General features: G+C 41.3%; 1 long non-coding RNA gene across 5 annotated transcripts in view; it reads right to left on the bottom strand.

Annotated features, from left to right (window-relative positions):
• LOC148684811 (uncharacterized) overlaps positions 1 to 14,923 on the bottom strand; it is a 77,793-nt gene that overhangs the window by 31,006 nt on the left and 31,864 nt on the right. For 4 of the 5 annotated variants that reach the window (XR_015951430.1, XR_015951434.1, XR_015951431.1 and 1 more), the window contains exon 2: positions 1,035 to 1,139. This is a non-coding gene — a long non-coding RNA (uncharacterized LOC148684811). Of the gene's footprint in view, positions 1 to 469; positions 526 to 1,034; positions 1,140 to 14,923 lie in introns of all 5 variants that reach the window. The other variant, XR_015951433.1, reaches the window with a different exon arrangement.

The following is a 14,923-nucleotide window of genomic DNA, read 5'->3' on the forward strand; positions in this document are numbered from 1 at the left end:
CAGGTGTATAGTGGCAGCAGAGCATTCTTGGCTGTTCCTCTGTGGCTATTCTGGGCCTGCTGGCCAGCGCACTGCTTGCTTACTTTCCTGTCCACACTGTCTACCTGCTGTTCTTTTATCTCACATTAGAGCTGACATACCACCTATCAGCAGCCACAAAAACTGCAGCATAATTATGGTCCCCCCCCCCCAAAAAAATAGTGTGTGCTTATGTATTTGTGTGTGTATTAAAAATTTACATTAGTTTCCAATGTATACTTGGAAAGGATGGGACACTTTGCATCTAAAAATTGTATGCATTGTGATTGTTATAGCTTAAAATATTGCTTTCCCCAAGCCTCAGACTAAAGTGAGTCTTCCTGCAAATATAAACAAGCTCATATATGTTTACTGTAAAATGATTCCAACAACAAATCAGGCAGAGTATGGCAGGAAATTATAACGTCCCAAAATTTGCATATACTATTACCATTGCTTTATAAATCACCCTCAAACATATGGCAGCCTGTTTCAGTTCCTTGTTGACTAAAGAGATAAGAACAGGAAAGAAAAAATAATTGCTCATTCTTATAATTATCCTCAAGTAAAAAGAGACAGCTATCACCATAATTTAAAAAGCAATTTTGAAAGTTGTGTCCTAAACTAAGGCAAGCATGTAAAAATTGTTATGTCCTAGCTAATTACTAATAGAATATCAGTTGTTCTTCAACAATTAAGTGATTATTTCTAAATGCATCTATATTTAAGACTTGTGTGGGGATGAAGTTCCAATCTGCTGTGTTTATGCAGTTGTTTTATGGAGTTATTTTGTTTTAATATGCTGAACTTTTTTGTAGACATAATCAGAAAAGGCATGTCGTAGGAAATGTATGTATTCAGAAGGCATAATAAGGTTGCACCATCATGTCTGAATTACCACAATTTGGTAAATAGAAAATCACAACAAAAGAGGGTGATGGATCAGGCCAATGGCCCATCTAGTCCAGCACTGTATTCTTACAGAAACTGACAAAACTTCTTCACTTTGCCCTTACAAGGTCTTGGTGATCAGTGTCCTCTCATTCACTGTGCTTTGTAATGCCTTTCATTGTCCATTCATCACTCTCTTCATTCAGGTGGGACTGCCCCAGGTACTTTTGCTATGCCAGAAATGGGGAGAGGAAAACAAATAAGTTAACAGCTTTAGCAAACTCTTTATCTAGCCAACATCCTCCTGGTTTTTATGTGGCCCCATGAATAGCAGATGCTTCCTCTCTGTGTCGTCTTCCAAACTTTAATTTAACATGGAAATGGAGAGGAAAAATGCCACACAGCTGCTGAATTATTCAAAGTGTTATATGACAATCTTAATTACTGTGAAAGTTTACTGTTGGAGATTACTGTTGTGAGTGTTCCAGTTAATTTGATTGGCCTTTGCATTGACATTTTAAGCTTCCACAAGCCATTTAAATGAATAAGTTGGCATGCTGCAAAGCAGCAATCGGGTTAAAGTCCAGCAAATTATTATACATGGAGAGAGGGAGGGAGGGGAGCACATAAATGAATTTGCTTTTGTCTTATGGCACAATCTGTATACTGTACACAATAAGATCAGGGAAACGTGGCATGGCCTGTAAGAGAAAAATGAGTTGAGCTATCAGCCTCTCATAGAAAGGAGCACATCTTGCTATTAGAGCGACTCTTGTTGGTCTGTACCAGACCTTAATATTACGGCAGCAGCCTTATGTACATTACCGTATTCACCTACCGGTAGGGAAAAGTTCAACTGGTTTCAGTGGGGCTGGATTTCTTGTGTGTACATGTCTCTGAACACCAATTGCTAGGGAACAGCTAGCTGTTGAACTCAGGCAGCTATGCCAACTCTATAGGGACGAGGTGTTTTCAGCCCCCTCAATATTTGTTGGCAGGGGGGGGGCACCTCAATGTTGAAGGGGTGGAGGAGGCTGAGCGCAGAGCTGAGCATAGTGTGGGCTCCTCCTGAGCATGAGAGTGGAGGAGCCACCAGCCACTGAAGCCACACACTGCTGGGATCCACGCTTCATCTCCTCCCATTGAGGCAGCACTACATGTGTGGTGTATGCCTGTGACATCATACACACATGCAATGCACTGGGCACATGATGTCACACACACACACACACACACACACACACAACATACTCTGCGGCCCCTCAATCATGGGTATAAGATGGTGCTTCTGCGCTCAGGTCCTGCTTGCAGGTTACCTAGAACCATCTGATTGGTCACATTGAGAGCAGAAAGCAGGACTTGATGGACCTTGATGGCTTGAGACAGTAGAACTTTAGGTCATATCCATGCATAAAAGGGTGACCTAATTTGATTCACCAAACTAGCTAAAGGCAACCTACCATTTTTTATGTGTGCAGTTATTTTCAATATCTTAGCTATAAATCCTTATAAAATGGCAGGTCTAATGTAATACATACAAACATCTTATGTGCATTTAGTTTTTTAGCATACTTTTTTTAAGCTATGCATTATTGATAATTTCAAGAGTTCCATGATCAAGTGGTCCATAAATCTTTTAAAATAAATAAATAAATATAATCCATAAATATATTTTGGTGCATAGGTTCATGCATACCATTGCTATGTTGGCTCATGCACGATAAATATTGTTGGATTGAGATGAGAAATGCCCGTTCTGTGAATGTTTTTGTTAATTTTGTACAACAGGGAGATGGGGTGTGTGGGGGGGGAGAGAGAGATGAATTTATAACATACAGATCATCAATGACTTCCAAGGTCAATGACACACCTGCACAGGATTTTCTCGGGTACACATCCATCCATTATGTATGTCACTTGAATGTTTATACCTATTACTTCAACATACCTGCTCTAAAGCATTAAACTTGGAGAGCTGCTGCTAAAACGTTTCCCTCTGGTTAGAAGCTAGTCCTATTAGTCACAACATGCATGTCCCTCCTCTATCTACCTTGGTGTTTTCCTTTTCTGGCAGGCTAGGGAAGAACTGTTTCAGTATGTTCAGACACACCATACACACACACACACACACACACACACACACACACACACACCATCTGATTCTTCAAATATTCTCAGATAGCTTTGGAGAGCCCTGCTTTGGTTAGGGAATGCTTCACAGAAATTCTGTTCTGGCTTGGACAAACCCTGAATACGTATGAAATGGCCTGCTTTGGTTACTAATTCAGGATTTGTTCAATTTGTAAGCACATCCCTTCTAAATATCTTAGCAACACTTCTTTTGTCATTTCAGATAATCTCAGGGGTCAATAGAAGAATGCACATTCATTCTTTAATACAAAGTTGTGAACTTGACTCATGTTGTAAGGGACATCCATGCTTCACTAATTCAAATGGTTCAGCATCATATACCTGTTACATAAGCTCAGTTCTCATAAGCAACAATTAGATCTGATCTACAGCACTTCAGGTGGGTACTGATATGACTGACTATTCTTCTGTGCAATATTTTCTTTGAATAGATTTTCTGGGAGATAGCTAATCTGGGACCCTTCTCTTGATATCTAGTTTTCCATCTATATGAACTTTGCTTTATGGAACTGCATTTGATCGCATGACCTTCTCTCCTCTGTTGGAAGTTGAACAAAGTAGGTACACGTTTTCCATCTTATTTGCTGTTTGTGAGGATGAAGCCACAGTGGGGACAATGCAGCTGTCGGGGGCCACATGATTCATCCTCTTCTGTTAGGATGGAAGAACACTATTGCAAACACTGGCACAATTAAGCCAAACATAAAATGAATGCTATAAATTCATATCAGAAGGTATTGTGCCATCCAAGACACACAACTCCTGGATTGTACTTTCAGATCGACAAACAAAATTTAGCCAAGCAAGCTGTGGAAAAAAAACATCACATTTCTTAAGACGTAGTAAGCTCACCATAAAATGCAAAGAGAGTTTTGAGTCTCTGTATTGTGGGAAATGTTTGATATTGAGAAGGAAATAAAGGCTTTAATTCATTGGCTATCATACTGCACCTGCTAACTCCAACCCTGAATGCAGCTTTTGGGAGAAACACCTCGATGGACCTTGAAGTAATGACTGAAATTTTATTGTCTTGGGAGTCCTGTTAGTGCAACCAACTCTGTCACCTTCATATTGCAGCTGCTTCCCTTATTCTTATCTTTCAAACATAATCAGGACCCCGTCTAACTGGCAAAAACCCACCTGTGACTGTATGAGCCCTATTCTTCTCCTCCTTTCTTCTCCTGCTTTCTGCAATTATTATGCCCATATGAAATATTTCTATTATTTTGTATGCCTTCAGAATGACACCAAGGCACAAATTTCCTGAATACCATATCAAAATACATTTCTGGCAAATGCAAAACAAACCCAATGTATTTAAGTTTAACTTTTGTCCATTTCATATATTAACATAAAGCTGTTTAAAAAAATCTAACAACTATTTGAGTGGAAGCATTTTTTAAAAAAATGCCCTTGTCTTTAATAGAGCTGGCTTCTATTCATTCATTCATTCATTCTTGGCTTAGTTAGAAATGTACCAGTGCATCTTCCCTATCCTAGCTTAGCTGGGACCCAGCTGAGTTCAAGGACGGCCATGTTTCTCTCTTAGCATTTTACAGTTGCATGAAGCAGTAGGTAACTTTGCTGTGTCTACATAGGGAAAAAGGTCTTTTCAAATGCTCCCAATAAATGTTTGTGTGCCTTAATGTGCCACCCCTACTTCGGGAAATGTATGGAGAAGGAGACAGCTGCCCCCATGTACCACCAACCCATCTGTGCCAAGCGTGGGAGAAGTGAAGATACCCATTATCTCTAATCTGTTTCCTATGTTGCTCCACAACACCTGAGAACTCCTGAGATCATGGTCTGTCCTTCGCTTACATCATACTATATGCTTCACACTATTCCTAAGAATCCAAAACGATTAACATTTAAATGTGCATAAATTCTCCGTAATGTACTTTTTATTGCCCAAATGCCAGGAATTCAAAATAAATTATAGAAGCATCTTTAGAGAAAGCAGCCTGCTAACACTTGGGTTGCTTCTGCCTTTGTGCAAAACAGAAATTCCCACAGGTACAGCTTTTCCCATCACGGGATTACAGTAATCAAGGGGGGGGGGGATGACTGCTGTATATTGCCATGTTTCCAAGCTCTTAAGAGACAGAAACTCTGTTCTTCTTGAAATATGCTCATCTTTCCATACATCCAAAGTAATTAAAGACATAATGCATCATAAGCCAGTCTCAGTTTCTCACTATCTCAATTGCTCCTTTAGCAACTGTTCTGCTGTATTTAATCCTTCAGTCATATATTCAGTTGCTTTACCTGTTGGTAATTAATGCTATTTAAGCATCTGCCACCAGAAAATTAGCATTCCTTATTACCTATTAGAAACTCATAGCATAGCATTTCAGCCAATTAGTAAATGTTTGTCTGTAGAAAAGGGGGGGGGGAACAAAACACCTTATAAATGATCAAATGCAAACAATACTGATGCTCATAATGTCTCCCTTGATGGGAATTCACTTCGGAGGTGTGCTACCTGGTTTTAACACACAGCTTCAACTGCAACAAAAGTAGCACTGGAAAAATACCAAAAGGGGTTGCAAAATGCACAGAAGAAATATGGATTTGTGGCTGCTGGTAAAATAAAAATTCAGAGAACTTTACATTTTAAAAAAAAAGGATGAGGATTAAGAATTCCAGTTTCAGCCAAATCTGATGTGTTTTTGAACTCGGGAATAATTCCTTTATTAATTGACATTTGGCGGGTAATAAGTAAAGTTTTCCCAAGTTGTGAACTATTAGATCACCCACAAGATTCATCTAAAATCTGTATCTGTAGCATTTGGAAGAAGCCTGATCTTTTTTGGATTTGCTCTCCCATGCCAACTCAATTCACCAATCAGGTCCGAATTTGATCTGATAAATATGAAACTCCAATTCTCCCTTCCTCCCCTTTCTCTCACACACCTGTGCTGTCATTGACTATAATGAGAAATCTAAAAACAGCTGTAACTTTTTTCTTTCAAATATACGGTAGATGAAATTTGAAAATGAAGGAACTCCTTCAGAGTGGATTAACCTGGGTTTTCAAGTTAGGAACCTTTGCATTTTATTTTTAAAGAAAAAAAATCTCTTAACTTTTTTTTTCTTTTTGCCAGAGTTGGATTCAAATTAAATCTGAGGGGATGAAGCCTGCCAAATTTTAGAAAGATGGGTGTAACAGTTCTCTCAAGGGCAGGCTATACTGTTTTGGGGTGGAGAAGCAGAAATCAAAATCTCCTCCCAACAGTCCTCCCCCCCCAATGAGTTTGAAAACTGGAGACATCCCCCTCGGTAAACAAAGCCTGCTAAAGTTGTGATAAGTAGTCAAGGGCTAACTTGTTAGATGATTTTGTCTCATAGCTGCCAGGTCTCCCGTTTTTCACGGGGAAACCTCCGGATTTTAATCTGTTTCCCGCTGCTATCCCAAATAGAAAAAAATCCCGGAAATCCCCCGGATTTCCTAACTGCCAGGGAGGTTCCATTTCGGGTGCCGCTCTGCCCATGCCTGGGCACCGGAAATAGGGCAGAGCGGCACCGGAAGTCACTCTGCCCATGTCTGGGCACCAGAAATCGGGCAGCGCCGGCACCGGAAGTTGCTTCTACGCATGTCCAGACATGTGTAGAAGCAACGTCCGGTGCCGTGCCGCTGCTGATCCCGCATTTTTTCAGCAGGAGACTTGGCAGCTATGTTTTTCCTTCACTGTTAAAAAAAAAGTCACCCTTTGTTCCTGGAATTACCCCATGAAAGATAGAGAGCTATGCAACTTTTAATTGTTTTTTTTTTTTTTAAGAAAAGGAAAAAATAATGGTTATAAAGGGGTAGGCCACCCCAGAACTCTAATTCCACACTTATGCCCTAATCTCATGACCAACACTCAAACAATGTCAGCACACATGCTTACTCTATCATCTCTTCCCCGAATCTCTGCAAGTGGAATGCATAGGGGGAAATGATTCACTATACAGTGGTACCTCTACTTACGAATGTTTCTACTTACGAATGTTTCTACTTACGAATGGAGCTCTGTCCACCATCTTGGATGCAGTTTAGATAGGATTTTTTCTACTTACGAATTTTTAGATAGGGTTGCTTCGACTTACGAATTTTTTCTCTCAATGCATTCCTATGGGATTCAACTTACAAATTTATTCGACTTACAAAAGTGTGTTCGGAACGAATTAAATTCGTAAGTAGAGGTACCACTGTACTTAAAAGCTAGACCTGTCTATTAACACAAAAACCCTTCCTAAACTATGGGCATAGCAGAACCAAGTGCTGGGAAGGGAGGCGGCAAACGCTACTCCTATTGCTGTTGTGTGGGGTGCACAAAGGAGCCCCTCATTTAAGGGGTGGAGAGCAATTACTTCTTTTGTAGGAAAGCCATGGCAACTGAACTACTTGCAAGTCCTGACACTTCCTGATCATCCTTGACACACCTTGTTACGAGTGTGTTCCAACTCATTAATTTCAAAGACTAGTCTGAATCTCCCCATTAACTGGAATTTCACATTAAGGTTACCAGATTTTTTTCAATGAATTCTGGGACATTTTTCAACTTCAATGGATTTTGTATGACGACTGATGCGTAAATCCGGGTACTGTCCCTGGGAAACAGGGAATCTGATAACCTTAGTTCACATGCATGCATATAGCAACAGCAACTACTACTATGATTAGTGGGATGCAGGTGGTGCTGTGGTCTAAACCTCTGAGACTCTTGGGCTTGCCAATCAGAGGGTCGGTGGTTCGAATCCCCACAACGGGGTGAGCTCCCGTTGCTCTGTCCCAGCTCCTGCCAACCGAAAGCACGCCAGTGCAAGTAAATATATAGGTACCGCTGTGGTGGGAAGGTAAATGGCATTTCCGTGCGCTCTGGTTTCTGACATGTTATGCCAGAAGCGGTTTAGTCATGCTGGCCACATGACCTGGAAAGCTGTCTGTGGACAAACGCTGGCTCCCTCAGCCTGAAAGCAAGATGAGCGCTGCAAATCCATAGTCGCCTTTTACTGAACTTAACCATCCAGGGGTCCTTTACCTTTATTTTATTTTATTTTTACTACCTTTTTTGTTACAGACAAGAGTTTCTTCCTGTGATAGTGTTGGATGATTCTGACAAGGAATCCGAAAGCACATGCTTCTTTGTCCATCCAGTTATAATTTACAGTCTACTGTGTCATTTTGTCCTTCAGAAGTACAATATGGCAGCCGTGAAGCAGGTCCCTTCTAACAAATACCAGTCATGCTTATATATCAGTTTTAAGAAAATTGTCCAATTACATTTCAGTTAACAAATTTTTATGGTACATATGACATGGTTGACAGAATGGAGGAACCAAGTACTCTGTATGGATTATAAACCTTCCATCTACTCTTGTAAAGAGCTTTCAAAAAACAATGTGCAATGCTTCATAGTGTCACGTGCTCACAAGTCCATCGAGTACTTCATGTTGCAGTAAAGATATTAAGTTTCTGATATCTTGAAGGAGATATATATATATATATATATATATATATATATATATATATATATATTCATTCATTCTGTGGCTTCCACGAGCTTAGGTCAAATATGTAATCAGCCTTTCATGCTCATCAATGGAATTAGCAATGTTACATTTGTCATTTTATTAATAACATGTCAACTATCAAGACATGTTATTAATAAAATGAAAGGAACAACATGAAAGGGGTTCTTTTGAAATGTATTAAGTAGGATTACACAATGATTAAATGATGATTAAGAAAAAGCTAGGTTTTAATAGGATTGTACTGGGCTTCACAATTATGCAACCAATACTTATCGAAGTTGACAGTACAGTATATGTGTTGCCAATTTTAGTTAAACAAGCACTAACTGCTTGTGCAATGAATGTTAAAATCATCAAAGACGTTGATGCATTTAGAAAAGGCAAACCATAGGAGACACATTTACAGTGTGCTAAGTGGCAATTATATTGAAAAGGAGGGTTGTGAAGAGTCTTTTCAAAACATCTAACATTGGAGAAGCTCCATAGGTGTCAGACGGATTCTTTCTTACAACAAGGTTTTCTTTATAACATCAGGTTTATTGCTGCTTCTCTTAGTAGCACACTTCTTCTTCTCTTTGGCGAGTAAGATTGTCTTCCATAAACACGGTTTTAACAATGAGTCCGTAAGTGACTGTGGAGGCTAATTCTGGATCCACACGTCCTTCCACAGTGGGGATATTGGTTTCCGGGCAGGAGTTGATCATGGTGTGGATTTGCCAGGCGTGCTTTCCTCTTAGCACGTCTCTCCCTTGCGTACTGACTTTGAGTGTCTTCAAAGCCCATGACACTAAAGGCTGTTCTCCAACTGGAGCGCTCACAGGCCAGTGTTTCCCAGTTGTCAGTGATTATACTACATTTTTTTTAGATTTGCCTTGAGATGGTCTTTAAACCTCTTTTGTTGACCACCAGCATTATGTTTTCCATTTTTATGTTCGGAATAGAGTAGTTGCTTTGGAAGACGATGATCAGGCTTCCGCACAACATGGTGATCTTTGCTTCTTCCAGTACACTGATATTAGTTCGCCAAGTGATGTGTAAAATTTTTCGGAGACACCGTTGATGGAATCTTTCAAGGAGTTGGAGATGGCGTTTCTAAGTGGTCCATGTTTCACAAGCATATAGTAAGCATATAGTAAGTCCTCAATCAGGAAAAAGCCACACTCGCAGAGCTCAGGCGATGCTGGATTTCAGCATCAGTGTTGGTCCTTGTGGAAAGATAACTGCCTAGGTAGGAGAAGTGATCAACATTTTCCAATGTTACACCATTGAGTGGGATTTGTGGCACTGCAGAGGGGTTATTTTGTATAACAGTACAGTATTAATTAAAAGCCTTTGCAGATGATTTAGTGTCATTGCAGGACCCAGAATCCAGCACTTAATGGGATCTTGAAGGGCTTAAGTGTTCATTTTGTGCCTTGGTTTCCTTCCTTGAAGCCTGCGTTGAGGTATAATCTTGATAGCCATTGTGGAGCATATTAGTCGGTGATCTGCCCAGCAGTCATTGGAGCTCGTCATAGCTCTGGTAAGGAGCACATCACAGCGATCTTTAAGCACGGACAATAACATAGTCCAAGAGGTGCCAGTGGTTTGACTGAGGATGCTTCCGTGAAGTTTTAAATTTATTTTTCTGTTGAAAGAGTATGTTGGTAATAACAAGGTTGTGCGGTGCACATATTGTCAAAAGTATGATTCCATTCTGGTTGCTGTTGCCAATTCCTTCTTTCCCAATAATCCCAGGGCACAGATTGAAATCTTGCCCGATTCTTGCATTAAAATCACCCAGGAGGATAATTTTATCTTCCTTAGGCGTCTCTGATAGGATGGTATCCAGTTGAGAGTATTTTTTTTCTTTAATGTCTTCATCGGCATCCAGTGTAAGCGCTTATAATAGTAGCCTGTTGGTTTTTGGTGAGCTTTATTTGAAGGGTTGAGAGTCGCTCATTAATGCCAGTAGGGACTTCTGGCAGGAGCTTCACATGATCGTTTTTGATAGTGAAGCCTACCCCATGTATTCAATGTTCTTGTTCAGATAGACCTTTCCAGAAGAAAGTGTAGCCTCCTTTTTCTTCCTTCAGTTGTCCCTCGCCTGCTCTTTGAGACTCTTGTAGCACTGCAATATCGATGTTAAAACATCACAGCTCTTTTGCAATGATGGCAGTTCTGCGTTCAGGACGCTCACTGTCTGTGTTATCTGACAAAGTGCGTATATTCCATGTTCCAAAGTTCAATTGTCTTTTATGACCGCTTGGTGGTGACCCCACTGGGCGTTGTAATCCAGTCAGGGAAAATGGGAGACAGACTATGCTTAGGGCACCTTTTCTAGCCCCTCCACCTTTTTGGGGTGAGCGGAATAGACCCTTAAACAAAGCTGCTCAGTAATGGATACAGCTGCCGAGCTACTCAACTGCCTTGCTCCTTGAGTCAGAATGACTGAATCTGTATCCACCACCCATGTGCCAGTTCATGATTAGGGGCTTCCAGATTTCACGATCCTGCCCCCGTTACAATTTGCCAATCGCCATGGGACTTTTAGGCTTTGGGTTGGGTTTTTGGAAGATGCCTGAACGTTAATTTGTTTTATGCGTGTAGATCAGTGCACACTGACCAATGCACAGTCTTCTCAGTAGGGCTCTGTTCCAATGGCATGAAGTAGTCATGACAAACCGGTAGATTCCTATCTGCTGCAGCCTTCATCTGCCTTCACAGCCGTTGTAATATACCGCTTGTTATCATCCGCCTGTTCTGCCATTGAGGACTTCTTGGATCATTCTTTGTTTAGCTCCTTCCCTTTGATCTTACCGCCTTGGGTGACCCTGCTGGGAGTATGAGATTCCTGACGGCTTTGCTCACAAGTCGTTGGAACATGCAAGCCCATTCACCATGACAAGGTGATATTCCAGTGAGTGGGGCTTAGTAGCAGAGCATTCCCTAGGCCAAGGGTGTTCTGAAGCAGGATCCTTCCACAGTCAGGAATTTTCACTGTATTTGATTTTTGGAAGACCAACCCTTTGATTCCATCAAGGAAACTGCATCCAAAACATACTGAATGCTTCTAGGAGCTTGATACACCTTTTGGCTTTTTGTAGTGGTGTCATTTGGCCAGGTGTAAAAAAGGACAGAGTTTCTGCAGTTTCAATAGCAATACTGAAGAGGGCATTTCAGTAGGTGTAGCTTGCAATGACCAGCTTCACCTACTGAACTTACCCATGCTACGCAATTATTAAAGGTGCGTTTCACTCAACCACCCAAATCTGGGATGGCTAGGAGATCAGAGAGAATCTGTCTGACAGACCACACAGAGAACTGCCTTATGCTGAGATGCAAGGCTATTCAGGGTCTCAGACAGAGGCCTTTCCTATGCCACACTGCCTGTTCATTTTATGGCTTCCCACCAGAAAAATGTTGGTGCAGGCTGGTTTAATGGTGACAATTTTGCAATTGGTACCATAGCTCCCATAGTTAGCAGTATAGGATGTGGTGGATCTCTGCGACAACTGGCTGAGCTAGGTTCAGCTGGTGTTAAATCAATTTTGCAATGGGGACTTTTACAATAGGCAGCCTCCATAGTTAGCAGTTTAGGATGTGGTGGATTTCTGGGTCAACTGGCTGAGCTAGCCTTGGCTGGTGCTAAATTCATAATCCTGGCTCAGCTGGGGCTCAGCTGCAGATGGATGAGCGGAGGCTAATATAAGTCTCCCCCAAAGGGATGTGGTCAGTGCAGGACCAGAGAATAGGAACCTAGGCTGCATCCTAAGCCTCTTCAGCTCAGTCACGTGAGCTGGCAACCTGCCATATGTACATTTTAAAGGCTTCATTTTTCCCTCTGCCAGGCTTAGGCAGAGCAGTAGCAGCCCTGCTGAACAGAGTTTGCATCTGGTGTAACTTTAAAAGGTAAAGGGACCCCTGACCATTCGGTCCAGTCCTGACCGACTCTGCGGTTGCGGCACTCATCTCGTGTTATTGGCCGAGGGAGCTGGCGTACAGCTTCCAGGTCATGTGGCCAGCATGACAAAGCCACTTCTGGCGAACCAGAGCAGCACACGGAAACGCCGTTTACCTTCCCGCTGTAGAGGTACCTATTTATCTACTTGCACTTTGATGTGCTTTCAAACTGCTAAGTTGGCAGGAACTGGGACCGAGCAACGAGAGCTCACCCCATCAGGAGGATTTGAACCGCCGACCTTCTGATTTCAAACACTAGGCGCTAGGCTCTGTGGTTTAACCCACAGCGCCACCTGCATCCCATGGTGTAACTTTATGTGGGCCTAATTCACACCAGCTTGCTTAATGCCAGCTTCTTGCAGATAGTATTGGTTCCTATGTGTCAATCTTTCGATAAATAACAATTTCCTTCTGCAGAAGTTGGGAGGAAGAGCATCCAGTACAATATTTTCTTCATTCCCGATAAGTTTGTGGCCACAGAATTGCCATGGCAACCATGATACATCCCAACCCCAGCCCCCATAACAGCAAGATACATTAGAATGGAGAACTGGTGAAGTGACAGGAGCTGAAGGGATTGTCAGGCACCCGGGTGACAGTGTCTCATTTAGAAACAGTCGCTGTAGCGCAGATACATACTTCTTCTCAGCTGACAGGAACAGCCTGCCCTTGGACTGACAAGATCAGAATGGAACATCGCTTCCTAGCATTAATGCCAAAATGACAGCATGGCTTTTTTTTAATAACAGCAGTTTAAGAACACATAATATTGAGAGAACCAAGGTAAAGTGTGTGTGTGCGCACACACGCACACACGCAGAATATTTCACAGCACAAGAAGGAGTGTCTTACTTTGAACACCGTTGTAACGTGGCACTTTTTAACATGCCAAACAAGCAAATCTAACCTCATCTGCTTGCCATCAACCAGGCACAGCACAAGGTTTCAACACCACCTTGACAGGTTTTGTTTTGTCTGTTCCACCATTAACTGGCTTCTGTGCACTGCATGATGATGGCATGGATCCAAGGGAAACAACCCTAATGAGCAGTAATTAATATTTTGATCCAGTAGGGAATAAGTCACAATCTATTCCATATGAGTGTTGCATACAGCAGTCATCTAACAACAATCATTTTTAAAATCATTGGTAAGAGAGTAGGAGTCTTCCATATACTGGTAATACGGCCAGTATTAGAAATAAAATAAAAAATACACACATACTCTCCCACCCCACCCAGGATACTTAGTCTCCTGAATAAGTGTGGTGGGTGGGATACTTGATGATTTGGGAGTTGCCAAGAGAATTTTTATCTTACTTTTACAAGACAATCGTTGTAATCTCTCTCCCCCCCCCTTCTTTCTTTTTGCTAAACCTTCAAGTAGCAGGCTTGGCTTCTGACAGCAGCCCAGCCTCATTCACAGGGCAGGATGTCACTGGGAAACAGACTACCGTACATAATGCCCCCCCTCCCAGATGTTTGTCCAAGCTCAGGGTCAAGAGAGGCAGCATGTTAGTGCACATAAGTTTGCCCTCTTTATACCTGTTGATCAAATAGCTCCTGTTGATCGGTTACAAGCTTCAGTCTCTAGGCAGCATTAATTTCACATTAGCCACCACAGACTTCAGCATTAGTTAAATGATCCCAGCCCATTCCTATTAATCTCAAGCCCTGTTTGGGGAATCTTTTAATGTTTAACGGACCATTGTATTTTAATATTTTGTTGGAAGCCACCCAGAGTGGCTGGGGAAACCCAGCCAGATGGGCGGGGTATAAATAATAAATTATATTATTATTATTATTATTATTGCACTTTAAAAACAAACACAGGTTTTTCTCATTGATTACATAGGTTATTTTAAAATCCATTCTGGATTGTTTACAAGCAATTTATTCTTGATCTGATTTAACGTTATTTTTTGCTGTTTGTTTGCAGCCTGGTTTTCAATATGTCGGTTCCTGTGTTTACACAAATTCCTGTTTGTTGACAATTAACTCTCTTGTCAACAATTGGGGGTTATGTTTTTGGGGGTAGGGGTGCTATGAATAACAATTATTTACAAATCTCAGCCTAAACAACAGCAAAAGACAAAATCGAGCACACAGAAAGGAATAAAGGAGTTAGCAGTCTTTTATGATGGTTTATATATATATATACTAAGAGGGTAATTATCTGAAAAGCAGAATGTAAATCAGTTAAGAAGATACAGGAAAGAAAGCTGACAAAAGTGACCACAGAATAGCTAGGAACAGTTCCTTGGAGTTGGTGCCCCTGCTAAATAAACACACTGAAGTTAAACAACAAAGCCAGTGGTTTAATTTTGTCAGAGAGAGAAAGGGTTATTATTTACCAAACTTAAGAACTAATGATGTGTCAACAAAACAATATTATTGATGTA

Source organism: Zootoca vivipara, chromosome 8 (genome assembly GCF_965207765.1).
Source record: "Zootoca vivipara chromosome 8, rZooViv2.hap1.1, whole genome shotgun sequence".
Classification (NCBI taxonomy): Eukaryota; Metazoa; Chordata; class Lepidosauria; order Squamata; family Lacertidae; genus Zootoca; species Zootoca vivipara.